Below are 14,727 nucleotides of genomic sequence, written 5' to 3'. Positions count from 1 at the left end.
ATTTTAAGAATAGATTCTACCATTTTGCCCAGAGCAGACGGCAGGCTCAATCTGTAGTTTCCCAGATCACCCCTGGAGCCTTTTTAAAAATTTGCATCACATTGACCACCTTCCAGTCCTCAGGAATTGTGGCTGTTTTAAATAAACTACAGACTGCTAGTAACATGTTAGCGATTCCATGTATTAGTTCTTTTACAACTTTAGGTGGATGCTAAGTGATTTATTACTCTGTTTTACATCCTTCATTGTCACAGATATTTGTTTTAGTTGTTCAGAACACTTAAAACTTTAAATGATGGTGATGTTCCCAATATCCTCTTCCATAAAGACAGAGGCAAAGAATTCATGCAGTTTTTCTGCCATTTCTTTCTCAATCATCTAGAGGCCCAACTGACTCCTTCACAGGCCTTTTGCTTCAAATATACTTGAAAAAGTTATATTTGTTTTTGCCTCACTTGCAAGCTCTCTCACAAAGTCTTTCTTGGCCTTTGTTACCTACTGTTTAACATCTAACCTGACAGGTCTATCCTTCATTTGGGTTTCTTTTCAATTAATTAATTTTAAACTATGTCCACACCTCATGCAAATTTTTAACTCCTGCAACCGCTGTTTTTAGTTTGTTTCTACTTTTTTCATTCTATTATAATCTCCTTTTTAAAGTTATATTCTACTGCAGTAGTTTTATTTAAGAACATGCCATACTGGGTCAGACCAAGAGTCCATCAAGTCCAGCATCCTGTTTCCAACAGTGGCAAATCTAGGCCATAAGAACCTGGCAAGTACCCAAAAACTAAGTCTATCCCATGTTACTGTTGCTAGCAATAGTAGTGGCTATTTTCTAAGTCAACTTAATTAATAGCAGGTAATGGACTTCTCCTCCAAGAACTTATCCAATCCTTTTTTAAACACAGCTACATGAATTGCACTAACCAAATCCTCTGGCAACAAATTCCAGAGTTAATTGTACGTTGAGCAAAAAAGAACTTTCTCCAATTAGTTTTAAATATGCCACATGCTAACTTCAGGGAGTGCCCCATAGTTCTTCTATTATCCGAAAGCGTAAATAACCAATTCCCATTTACCCGTTCTAGAACTCTCATGATTTTAAACACCTCTATCGTATCCCCCCTCAGCCGTCTCTTCTCCAAGCTGAAAAGTCCTAACCTCTTTAGTCTTTCCCATAGGGGAGCTGTTCCATCGCCTTTATCGTTTTGGTCGCCTTTCTCTATACCTTCTCCATCGCAACTATATCTTTTTTAAGATGAGGCGACCAGAACTATACACAGTATTCAAGGAGCGATACAGAAGCATTATGACATTTTCCATTTTATTCACCACTCCCTTTCTAATAATTCCCATCATTGTTTGCTTTTTTGACTGCCGCAGTACACTGAACCAACTATTTCAATGTGTTATCCACTATGACACCTAGATCTCTTTCTTGGGTTGTAGCACCTAATATGGAACCTAACATTGTGTAACTATAGCATGGGTTATTTTTCCCTATATGCATCACCTTGCACTTATCCACATTAAATTTCATCTGCCATTTGGATGCCCAATTTTCCAGTCTCACAAGGTCTTCCTGTAATTTATCACAATCTGGTTGTGATTTAATTACTCTGAATAATGTTGTATCATCCCCATATTTGATTATCTCACTCGTCGTATTTCTTTCCAGATCATTTATAAATATATTGAAACATCTGGGTCCCAATACAGATCCCTTAGGCACACAACTGCCCACTCCCTTCCACTGAGAAAATTGTCCATTCAATCCTACTCTCTGTTTCCTGTCTTTTAGCCAATTTGTAATCCACGAAAGTACATCACCACCTATCCCATCACTTTTTAATTTTCCTAGAAGCCTCTCATGAGGAACTTTGTCAAACGCCTTCTGAAAAACCAAATACACTATATCTACCAGTTCACCTTTATCTATATGTTTATTAACCCCTTCAAAAAAGTGAAGCAGATTTGTGAGGCAAGACTTGCCTTGGGTAAAGCCATGCTGACTATGGTCAATTAAACCTTGTCTATATGTTCTGTGATTTTGATATTTGTAACACTTTCCACAATTTTCCTGGCACTGAAGTCAGGCTAACTGGTCTGTAGTTTCCTGGTTCACCCCTGGAGCCCTTTTTAAATATTGGAATTACATTAGCCACCCTCCAGTCTTCAGGTACAGTGAATGATTTTAATGAAAGGTTACAAATTTTTACCAATTGGTCTGAAATTTCATTTTGAGTTCCTTCAGAACCCTGGTTCTGAAGGAACCATACCATCTGGGTCCAGGTGATTTACTACTCTTCAGTTGGGCAATCAGGCCTTCCACATCTTCTAGGTTCACTGTGATTTGGTTCAGTCCATCTGAATCATTGCCCGGTACGGGTATCTCCCCAACATCCTCTTCAGTAAACACCGAAGCAAAGGAATAGTTTAATCTTTCCGCGATGGCCTTATCTTCTCTAAGTGCCCCTTTAACCCCGCGATCATCTAACGGTCCAACTGACTCCCTCACAGGCTGTTTCGGATATATTTTTTAAAGTTTTTATTGTGAGTTTTTGCCTCTGCGGCCAACTTCTTTTCAAATTCTCTCTTAGCCTGTCTTATCAATGCCTTACATTTAGCTTGCCAATTCTTATGCATTATCCTATTTTCTTCTGTTGGATTCTTCTTCCAATTTTTGAATGAAGATCTTTTGGCTAAAATAATTTCTTTCACCTCACCTTTTAACCATGCTGGAAATCGTTTTGCCTTCCTTCCATCTTTCTTAATCTGGACTGTTCTTCTAGGTTGGTTTTTTGGGTTTGTTTTGGTTTTTTTTTTTTTAACAATGACCACGCCTCTTGCACACTTTACCTTTGTAGCAGCTCTTTTCTATTTTTCTTATTTTATCAAAGTTTCCCTTTTGAAAGTTTAGCACGAGAGCCATTAATTCAAATTTGATCATATTATGATCACTATTGCCAAGCGGCCCTAACAACATTACATCTCATGAAATCCTGTGCTCCACTGAGAATTAGATCTAAAGTTGCTCCCTCTCTCGTCTGTTCCTGAACCAATTGCTCCATAAAACTGTCAATTTGTATGTCTTGCGTACTGATAAATTTGATCAATTATATACATAAATTGCCTTGTAATTGTCATGTTTATTTGCTGTCAAAATCTTTTTAAACTGCATAAATAAATAAAAAAACAAAAAAAAACTGTCATTTATTCCATCCAGGAATTTTATCTCTCTAGCATGAAAAGCAAGTTTGCTTACTGTAAACAGTGTTTCCGTAGATAGCAGGATGAATTAGCCATGCTGGTTGGGAGCATCGTGACTGGATCAGTAGGCGGAGTTTCTCCTAGAGAACAGAGTTTTGAACTCTGTGCGGCTGCGTGGTGAGGTTCCTGCGCAATTGCCTGATTTACCTCAGTCTCTTGTAACAAAGCGAGAAGAATATAGAAAAATAAAGGTGTATTTAGTGTGTATGCAGACTGAGTAGGGAGGAGGTAGGGATCGCATGGCTAATTCATCCTGCAATCCACGGAAACACCGTTTACGGTAAGCAAACTTGCTTTTTCCCAGCGATAGCAGGCTGAATTAGCCATGCTGTCTGGGAGTCCCAAGCTCACGGGTGATGCCCAGGTGTTTGTTTGTAGGTTATGACGCCACTCCTAAATTCTTAACAGTAGACAGTCTTATTTTTTGTGTCATGGTTGACAGGATTGCGGAACCCATGGCTGCATCAGAAGAGCTCTGTTGTTGTAAACAGTAGTGCACTGTGAAAGTATGTAGAGAAGACCAAGTTGCCGCTTTGCAAATGTCCATCAGCGAAACGTTTTTGTAGTGGGCGACTGACTTTGCAGTTGCTCTTATTTGGTGTGCTTTTGGTCTCATATGTAATGGCAGATTTCGCTTATTGTAGCAAAAGGTAATGCATTGGGACAACCAACTAGCCAGAGTCCTCTTGGAGACAGGTTGGTTAGGAGAGTTTGGGTTAAAGAAGAGGAACAGCTGAGATGGTCTCGATTCTGAATGAGTTCTCCGTTTGTAATAAGCCAATGCTCTTTTACAGTCCAAGGTGTGGAGAACCTTATCTCTGTCATTCTGATGAGGTTTTGGCTTGAAAATTGGAAGAGTAATGGACTGGTTGATATGAAACGCAGATACCACCTTAGGGAGGAAGGCCAGATGAGGTCGAAGGGTGACCTTGTTATGAAAGAATTCTAAGTACGGGGAGGAGTGAACCAAGGCTTGTAGTTCACTTACTCTCCGTGCTGATGTTACTGCCACCAAGAAAACTGTTTTCCAAGTAAGGTATTTGACATGACAGGCGTCTAGAGGTTCAAAAGGAGGTAACATTAGCCGTTCCAGTACAATATTGAGATTCCATGGTACCGGCGGCTTTGTGACCGGTGGTCTCAGATGTAGAATGCCATGCAGGAATCTGGAGATTAAAGGGTGGTTGGAACTGGGTAGTCCGTTGTGAGTACGGTGAAAAGCTGCAATTGCACTAACATGTACTCGAACAGAGGCATATCCAAGACCCGCTGTGAAGAGTATGGAGGTATTCCAGAAGATGTGTTATCGTTGTAGAGAAAGGGTCTAGATTCTTTGGTCTGCACCATTCTGAGTACCGACGCCATTTCCCGGCATAGTTACGCCTGGTGGACGGTTTTCTGGATTCAATGAGAACGTCCTCAAGTTGAGATGAGACTCTCAGGTAATTTAGTACGTGCCTTTCAATCTCCATGCTGTCAGATGGAGGGATTGATGCATTGGATGAAAAAGGGATCCCCCTTCCTGAGTTAGAAGTTGGGGATGGTTTTCCAGTAGAATTGGTGGGCGAATGGATAGTCGTTTGAGATACGCATACCATGGTTGTCTTGGCCAGGATAGGGCTAGGAGTATCATGTCCGCTGCATCTCTGATGCATTTTGTATCTTTTTAATATGAGTGGAATGGAAGGGTAAGCATAAAGTAGGCCCTCCGTCCATGGGATAAGGAAAGCATCTGGAGCGCAACGAAGTTTGCTTTGGTAGATGGAGCAAAATGCCTGAGTTTGTTGGTTGCTCTCTGTGGCGAACAGATCCATAGTTGGAAAACCCCACTGATGGAATACGTTGGACACTACATCCCGGTTCAAGGTGGTGAAAGTGACTTGATGAGGCCGCTGAAACTGTGCTCCTGAGTTCATGTGGTTGGTGTTCATCCACCACTAAATGTCTATAAGCATTTGTCTGGTGAGGCGTACTCTGGTTGATAGTGGTTGCCAGAACTATGACCATTGGTTCTTGAGTCCCCACTGTAGACGACACATGTGGACTCTTGTTTATGGGACTACATGGATGGCTGCTGCCATATGACCCAACAGTTGAAGAATTTGTTGTGCTGATGCATGCGATTGATTGAATAGATGCTGAGCTAGGGAAGACAGCTTCTGTATCCTGTCCTGTGGTAGGTACGCCCTCTGATGTACCGTGTTGATGAGCGCCCCAATGAATTGTAAAACTTGAGTTGGTTGCAGCTGGGATTTTTCATAATTGATTATGAATCCCAGCTTCTGAAAACAATTGATTGTTTGGAATGCATGAGTCTTTAATGTAGTTGGCTCCGAAGCTACCAACAGCCAGTCGTCGAGATAGGGAAATATCTGTATCGAGAGCTGTCAGATGAGCCACCACCACCACTAAGCATTTTGTGAACATCCTCAGGGCTGAGGAAAGGCCAAAGGGTAGGACTTTGAATTGGTAATGATTGTTCTGAACTTGGAAACAAAGGTACTGCCAGGAGGAAGGGTGCATGGGTATATGGGAATAAGCATCCTTCAGGTCTATGGAGCATAGCCAGTCATTGGGTTGCAGAAGGGGTAGAATGCTCTTGAGAGATGTCATCTTGAATTTTTCTTTTTTAATGTGTTTGTTGAGGTTTCGCAAATCTAAGATTGGTCGAAGACCTCCCGATTTTTTTGGAATGAGAAAATATGGGGAGTAAAATCCTTGGTTTTTTAATGAGGTTGGGATTACTCGAATTGAGTTCTGCAACTGTAGAGTGACTAACTGTTCCTGTAGGTCTGATGAATGTTTTGATGTGTTCTTGAGAGGTGAAATTTGAGGCAGTGTGGGAAGAGTTAGCAAATTTAATCTGTAACTTTTTATGATGTTTAGCATCCAGCGGTCTGAAGTAACCGCTTTCCAGCTGGCATAAAAATGCTGAAGGCGGCCCCCTATGTAGTGCAGTGGAGGTGGCTCTGGGTAACTCAAAAAGATTGCGTTTGTTTTGGTGGTGCTGCTGGAGTTGGTTTTGGAGGGCGTGGTTGGCGAGGTCATCCACGTGAAGGTTGAGATTGTGGTTGGTAACACTTCTCCCCTGCTTCAACGGCAGGGGAGAAGAAAAACTGATACTTCACGCATATCCAGCATAGCTCTCTGCTTCAACGGCAGGGGAGAAGAAAAACTGATACTTCACGCATATCCAGCATAGCTCTCTGCTTCAACGGCAGGGGAGAAGAAAAACTGATACTACAAGCATATCCAGCATAGCTCCCTGCTTCAACGGCAGGGAAGAAGAAAAACAACCAATAAGGGCTGAATAACAGTCTGGGTAAAACAAATAAGCATGGGTGTAGCTTGCTTATTGCGGCGGTTACTTCCCCTACTACCCCTAACTAATCAAGCTTGATATTTCACTTGTATGCAGCTCCATCACTGCTCTCTACATTAATGGTGGGGGTGGAAGGGAATTAGAACCAAAGAGCTAAGAGAAACAGATAAGTATGAGAAAAAAATGTGTGAAGCTTGCTGGGCAGACTGGATGGGCCGATTGGTCTTCTTCTGTCGTCATTTCTATGTTTCTATAATATGAGATCTATAAGCATTATACGGCCTGAAAGTTGCCCTTGCATAAGGTCGTCTTCTGTATGAAGGATAAAATCTTTTAGAAGAAGGATGCGGGTCTGATGAAGTCAGAGATTGAACTGGCGTATTCTGCTCCTTTAGAAGGGTAACTGTCTCACCAAATTTATTACCAAATAGAATATCCACCAACTTGTCATGGACATTGTCCCTTATGGAACTAGCTCTTCACCATGCCATGCGATGTGCTGCTATTGCTGTCACTGAGGATCGAGCCGATGATTCAAATGACTCAAACCGAACGGAGTGTCGGAGACCCTCCTCCATGTCTGTGAATGGTTGCGGTAAGGAATTATCAGAAGCCACACATACTGGACGTAGTCTCTGTAGACATTCAAAGAGATATTGTATTACGTGTTGTATCTTTGTGGCCAGCATGGAGGAATGATATACCTTACGGCCAAAATCATCCAGGGATTTATGATCTTTTCCTGGTGGTGAGTTTGTATGAACATAAGAACTTGCCATGATGGGTCAGACCAAGGGTCCATCAAGCCCAGCATCCTGTTTCCAACAGAGGCCAAAACCAGGCCACAAGAACCTGGCAATTACCCAAACACTAAGAAGATCCCATGCTACTGATGCAATCAATAGCAGTGGCTAATCCCTAAGTAAAATTGATTAATAGCCATTAATGGACTTCTCCTCCAAGAACTTATCCAAACCTTTTTTGAACCCAGCTACAAGTTTTGACCTTTTGGCACGTAATAGTGCAGATTCCACTACCACCGAGTTATGGGATAATTGCGTGGACTCATAGACCTTGGAATTTCGCATCCTGTATTTTAAGTCAGTCTTCCTTGAGGCCGCTGAGGTAATTAATGGTTTTTCATATTTTATGTAGAACCGCATCTAGCATAGCATGTGGTGGTAAAGCTGTTGGTTCTGGCGGCATTTCAAATATCTTTAGGATTCCTAGAACCTCAGCGGGAGGGTCGGGAACCTTTCCTGTTTCAATGTTTAGGAGAGATTCTACTTTTTCTATGAATTTAGCGTAGGATAAATCCTCAGGAGGAGAATACGGTTCAGGAAGGCCCTCAGGGGTTCTGACAGAAATCCTGTAGATGAGGAAGGGGACGATGAAGGCCATGGAGAATTATGTCCATCAGTGATGGACATAATTTTGCCACATTGACAGTATTTAAATCCCAATGGCTTCGGAGCCATCGTTGCCAAGAGAAAAAAAATCGAAAAATCGAAAATTGAAGAAAAATCTGAAGAGACGAGGAAGGAGAAATAACCCCGTGTGCAGTCCTGCTCGCGGAAAAAAAGAGACTGAGGTAAATCAGGCAATCACGTGGGAACCTCACCGCGCAGCCGCACAGAGTTCAAAACTCTGTACTCTAGGAGAAACTCCGCCTACTGATCCGGTCGCGACACTCCTAGACAGCATGGCTAATTCAGCCTGCTAGTGCTGGGAAACAGATGATACATTTACCCAGTCAATATTGGGAAAATTAGAATCTCCCATTAACGCACTACCAATCTGGTTAGCTTCTCTAATTTCTCTTGGCATTTCACTGTCAGTCTCGCCATCTTGACCAGATGGACAGTAATTTAGTCCTATCACTACAGTCTTCTCCAACACACAAGGGATTTCTACCCATAAAGATTCGATTGTGCATTTAGTTGGACTCTATGCCATCCCGGACATAAAGTGCTACACCGCCTCCCGGGTGCTCCTCTCTGTCATTGCTATATAATTTGTACCCCGGTATAGCACTGCTCCACTGATTATCCTCCTTCCACCATGTCTCTGAGATGCCAATTAAGTCTATGTCATCATTCACTGCTACACATTCTAATTCTCCCATCTTACTTCTTACACTTCTGGTATTAGCATACAAACATTTCAAAGCTTTTTTGTTTGTATTTTCATTCTGCTTTTTATTTGATGAGTTTTATATACCGTTATTCGGTTGAGCCATCATAACGGTTTACAAAAGTGTAAAATATCTTGTAACTGAGCATTAGTAAGAACAGTAAACATTTTAATTGATAGGGATAAGTTAGAATTTTTTAGCTCAGGTGATTATGTCCAATTTGACTGTATTATGATCCATCTTTCATGATACTTCAAAGCAGATTATATTCAAGTACTGCAAATATTTCCCTATCCTCAGAAAGTTTGCAATCTAAGTTTATACCTGAGGCAATGGAGGATGAAGAGACTTGTCCAAGGTAACAAGTATGTAACCAATGTGGGTCTTTGCTACTGTGAAGAGGTTGATGCAACCTATGGGGAGGCCTTGTAGGTCCTCTCCGACAGCTGGCAGGGACTTCCTGGCTAAGGCTGGATTTGGACTTCACCTGGACCAAGACCTGTCCTTGCAGGTTGAACCCTTGGGTTCCGGGGGCCAGCAAGGCTTAGGCGAGAGTCTCTGAGAAGATGGCATACACAGGGCTCCCAAGGCCAGGCAATAGTCAGAGGCAGGCAGCAAGCAAGGCTGATCAGGGTCCAAGCAAAAGTCAGAGGTGGGCAGCAGGCAAAAATGGTCAGAGTCCAGGCAAAGGTTAGTGGTGGGCGGCAGGAAAAAATGGTCAGAATCCAGGCAAAGTTCAATCCAAGAGTCAGTCCAAAAGGAGACAAGGAAATCAGGAGGACCTACACAGCAGGACAAGAAGTAGGCTGGAGGAGCTGCATAAGATGAGGCAAGGCTGGAACCAGAAATCCAGAAAGCAACACGCACTGCACAGGAATGCAAGGAACTTGTTGCTGAGGAGAGGTCTGGACATCCAAAAGGCCCTGTTAAGGATTGAAGCCCGTGATGTCATCCAAAGGCGCTGCAGCCTGTTTCCTGCAGCGAGATCTTTAAGTCCTGTAGTGTTGGGGCCACGTGGACCTAGGGGAGGTGCTGGGGACACCAAGACGGTGGAGTCCTGCCACGTTGGTGGATGCCGGCGATGTCTGCTGCTGGAGTGGGCTCTTCCTGCTATTAGTGTGGAGGTGAGTATGGTGGCTTGCGGGAACATCCTGCAAGCCACCAAACGTAACAAAGGACTGTTATACTATCAGATTTGGAGAGCTATACTGGTGTAATTAAATAACCAAGCGCCGATAAATTATCAAGTTAAAAAAATGAATATGATTCGCATAAGATTCAAGATTCCATGAAATGGAATGTAAATAACATCAAATACTTAGGAATATTTCATCATTTCTGAAGGATCTCTACCAATCGAATAACTCACCTATACTTTCCACCTTTAAAGAAGACAAGTGTAGATGTAGAAGCCTTTAGGTTAGCTGGGTAGTAAAGGCTAGAGAATGAACTGGATCCCTTGTTTGCTTTATCTTTATGCCATGGTGCTCCGGCACGGACTGCTTCCATTTTTCAATCTCTGAATAAAATGTATTTAATTTCATTTATATTAAGAAAAAAATCCATAGCAAACTATAAAGCAAAATATCATAAGAGCAAATAAAATCAATGAATAAATAGCAAAAACCATACAATATGACCACAATAAAATCAATGAACACAATGCACAACAAAATACAATGTGACAAAGAAAAGAGTTGCTTACCTGTAATATGAATTTTCTGAGGACAGCAAGATATCCATCCTCACATATGGATGACATCACCAGATGGAGCCCAGCACAAAAGTTTGGTTTCAAAGCTTCCAGAAGCTTTAAGCATGCCCCACTGGGCATATGCAGCCTTAACCACTCCTGCATCCTTAAAGGTACTTCTAAATTCAATCACATTACTCCTGTTTTGTGTGCCTTGCATTAGCTCCCTGTTGCATAAAGGATTAAATATAAAGTCCACACATTGATCCATAAAGCTCTCAACAATGATGCACTGGCAAGTTTTTTAAAATCTACAGGCCTCCACGTGCCTTACACCGTAAATGTTGCTGGTTGAATAGAGAGGCTCTTTGCCATTATTAGCCCCATCTTATGGAATAAGTTACCAGTAACTTTACATCTCAAACAGTATTTTAAAGCTTAAGAAAATCTTAAAATCTTGAAAAAGGCTTTTGATTTACTTGGCTAATAGGATATGCCATTGAATCAATGATAGTAGTAGTTCTGTGGCTGGATAATGTCATATATATATATATATATGTTTATTTTATGTTTGTATTCTTTGATTATGAATGTTTTTATTGTGCATCGCTTTGAACTTTGCGATATAGTGGCATATAAATATGATAAATAGCAGAAGTTTACCTATAACAGGTGTTCTCACAGGACAGCAGGATGTAAGTCCTCATATGGGTGACATCACAGGATGGAACCCAATCACGGAACACTTTTGTTAAAGTTTCTAGAACTTTGACTGGCACCTACTGGGCATGCCCAGAATAGCACTATCCCTGCAACCAGCAGGGGTCCCCCTTCAGTCTTGTTTAAAACCTATAGTACGTGCCAAAAAATAAAATAAGAAAACAGAACGAACCCAACACCGCGGGGTGGCGGGCGGGTTTCGTGAGGACTAACATCCTACTGTCCTGTGAGAACAACTGTTACAGGTAAGCAACTTCTGCTTTCTCACAGGACAAGCAGGATGGTAGTCCTCACATATGGGTGAGTACGGAGCTGAGGATGTCCGAGAAATGCACCAAATGTACCCAAGATGTGCAATAGGCACAAGGACTGGGATGGAAATTTGGTAGAGGACATCCTGAACCCTAATGGGCAGGCGGAAGGGTGTTGGTACATCAAGTTGCAAATAGGTTGTGCAAGACAGACTGGCCAAAGATGGAATCTTGTCTTCCAGCCTTGTCTAAACAATAATGGGCTATAAAGTTATGGAGAGAACTCCAGGTAGCAGCCCTACAAATATCAGGAAGCAGCACCAAGCGTAGGTGCGCTACTGAAGTTGCCATGGCCCTGACAGAGTGTGCTTTAACACGGTCTTGAAGTGGAATGCCTGCTTGCTGATAGCAAAAGGATATGCAGTCCGCTAACCAGGGCGAGAGAGTCTGCTTACCCACAGGTAGCCCTAATTTGTTAGGGTGGAAAGAAACGTGCTCTTCCTGTGGGCAACTGTACGGTCTAGATGAAATACTAGAGCCCGTTTACAGTCAAGGGTATGCAGAGCCCGTTCTCCTGGATTTGAATGGGGCCTGGGAAAGAAGGTGGGTAGTATAATGGATTGATTGATATGAAACTCTGATACTACCTTAGGCAAAAACTTAGGGTGAGTGCGGAGTACAACTCTATCATGCAGAAGTTTAGTATAAGGTGGATAGGTGACTAAGGCCTGTAACTCACCAACTCTGCGAGCGGATGTGATTGCCAGAAGAAAAATCACCTTCCATGTGAGATAGTGAAGATCACAGGATTGGAGAGGCTCGAATGGAGGTTTCATGAGCCGACCCAAAACCAGGTTGAGGTCCCAAGAAGGGGCCTGAGAGCACAGTGGAGGTTTGAGGTGGAGCAAGCCCTTCAGAAAACGTGCTACAAGGGGTTGTACCAAAATGGGAACATCCCCAACACCTTTATGGAAGGCAGCTACCGCACTGACATGCATCCTGATGGAAGAAGTGTTTATACCTGATTCTGACAAGTGCCAGAGATAGTCCAGAAACTTCGAGGTGGAACAAGTGAAATGATCAAGGGACAGTGAGGAACACCATGACTTAAACCTGTTCCTTTTATAATATGACTTTCTTGTGGAAGGCTTTCGTGAAGCAATCAGGACACGGGAAACTGGTTCCGAAAGGTTGAGCGGCTGAAGAATTAACTTTTCAACATCCAGGGCAGTCAGGGACAAGGCCTGAAGATTGGGGTGGTGTAGGCACCCGCCGTTTTGAGAAATCAGAAGCGGGTCCTTCCCCAGTGGAATGTGCCTGCGAATGGAGATGTCCTGAAGAATCGGAAACCACACTTGGCGTGACCAGTGAGGAGTTATCAGGATCATGCTTCCCTTGTCCTGACGTAACTTCACGAGAGTCTTTGAGAGAAGTGGAAGTGGAGGGAATGCATATAGGAGACCAGTTGCCCAAGAGAAGGAGAACGCATCTCTTGGTAGTGAGTGTTGGCTGCGAGTGAGAGAGCAAACGTTCTCTACTTTGCAGTTTTGAGGTTACGCAAAGAGGTCTATGTGAGGGTAACCCCAACGTTGGAATATTGAGTCCGCTACTGAGGGGTTGAGGGACCACTCGTGCGGCTGAAAGGTGTGACTCAGCTTGTCTGCCAACACATTGTCCACTCCCGGCAAGTAGATGGCTTTGAGGTACATCGAGTGGGAAAGGGCCTCCGCCCATATCTGTGCAGCTTCCTCATACATGAGGTAGGAGCCCATTCCTCCTTGTTTGTTGATGTACCACACGGCCACCTGGTTGTCTGTCTGAATCAAGATGACCTGGTTGGAAAGGCAATCCTGAAACACCCTGAGAGCATATCTGATTGCTCGTAGTTCCAGGAAATGTATTTGGTGTTTGGCTTCCTCTGGAGACCAGGTGCCTTGAGTTTGCAAATTGGCAACATGTGCTCCCCAGCAGAGGTTGGAGGCATCAGTTGTAAGGGTTATTTGAGGGTCTGGAGCCTGGAAAGGAAAGGCTTGGAGGAGGTTGGACTGATTCTTCCACCATGCCAGAGATAAGCAAAGTGGGTTAGTGATGTGGACAATGGCTGACAGTGGTTGAGATGATTGTATCCACTGTGACCTTAGAGTCCACTGCATGACTCATGGCGAGCTGAATCATTGGAGTGACATATACCGAGGACACCATGTGTCCTAGCAACACTAGAAAGTGACGCGCAGTTGAGCGTTTGAGACTGTAGTTGATGGGTGAGAGAAGTGAGAGTGAGAGCTCGATCGAGGAAGAAATGCTTTTGCTTTGAAGGTGTCAAAGTCTGCTCCTATGAACGACAGGGTTTGTGATGGGACTAAGTTGGACTTTGGGTAATTGATGAGAAACCCTAGGGAGATCAGGGTATGCAAAGTGAGACGTAGGGACGTCAGAGCAACTTGCTGGGTGGGAGCCCTGATCAACCAGTCGTCGAGGTAGGGGTAGACATGGACACATTGAGTCCTGAGGAATGCTGCTGCTGCTACTACTACTACTACGAGGCACTTGGTGAAGACTCGTGGTACAGATGCCAGGTCAAATGGTAGCACTTGGTATTGATAGTGCTTTGGGCCTACCAGGAATCGCAGAAACTTGCGAAGAAACTGAGTTATTGCGATGTGGGTGTAAGCGTCCTGGAGGTCTAGAGAGCAGAGCCAGTCTTCCCTTTGCAGAAGGGAAAGGAGGGAACCCAAGGTTACCATCTTGAACTTTTCACTTTGTAGGTACTTGTTTAAGGCACGAAGGTCTAGTATTGGGCGAACGCCACCTAACATTTTTGGGATTAGAAAGTACCGGGAATAGAAGCTGAGGCCCTGTTGAGAGTAGGGCACTGGTTCGATTGCTCTGGATCGAATGAGGAGGGAGACCTCCTGATCCAGGAGTGGTGAGTGATCGGATGTTCCCCACGTCAGTTGAGGTGGGGAGTCCTGTGGAATGGCGAGAAAGTTGAGATGATAAGCTTGAGTAATTATGGCAAGAACCCACTGGTCTGAGGTGACTGTGTGCCAGATGTTGCTGAAGTGGCACAATCGACCTCCCACTGGCATATGCAGTAGTGGAGGCTGAATGCTGCTCTCTAGGAAAGAGTCAAAAACAAGATGCTGGGCCTGGCTGAGGAATTGTCTGTGGTTTTTGCCTGCGAGGTTGCCTGGACTGGCCTTTCTGGTAAGGCTTAGTAGAGTGACCTTTGGATGGTGGAGGATAAGATTTCCTTTGGCGGTAGAAAGACTTTTTGGGATCCTTTCTGAATGTTTGCTTACAGGATATTCAGAAGGCAACATGGAGAGTTGGC

At 43.5% G+C, this 14,727-nt stretch overlaps 1 protein-coding gene across 6 annotated transcripts in view; it reads right to left on the bottom strand.

Moving 5' to 3' along the window:
* Positions 1-14,727, bottom strand: part of UBE2D2 (ubiquitin conjugating enzyme E2 D2) — a 590,974-nt gene that overhangs the window by 329,069 nt on the left and 247,178 nt on the right. Inside the window, exon 4 of one of the 6 annotated variants that reach the window (XM_029583549.1) lies at positions 10,099-10,248. The exons of the other annotated variants lie outside the window; for them this stretch is intronic. The gene's annotated coding sequence lies outside the window, so the exon portion shown is untranslated. The remainder of the gene's footprint in view (positions 1-10,098; positions 10,249-14,727) is intronic. 6 annotated transcript variants of the gene reach the window in all.

The sequence above is a fragment of the Rhinatrema bivittatum genome, chromosome 18 (assembly GCF_901001135.1).
Source record: "Rhinatrema bivittatum chromosome 18, aRhiBiv1.1, whole genome shotgun sequence".
NCBI classification, from domain to species: domain Eukaryota; kingdom Metazoa; phylum Chordata; class Amphibia; order Gymnophiona; family Rhinatrematidae; genus Rhinatrema; species Rhinatrema bivittatum.
This window is presented reverse-complemented; position numbering and strand designations above follow the sequence as displayed.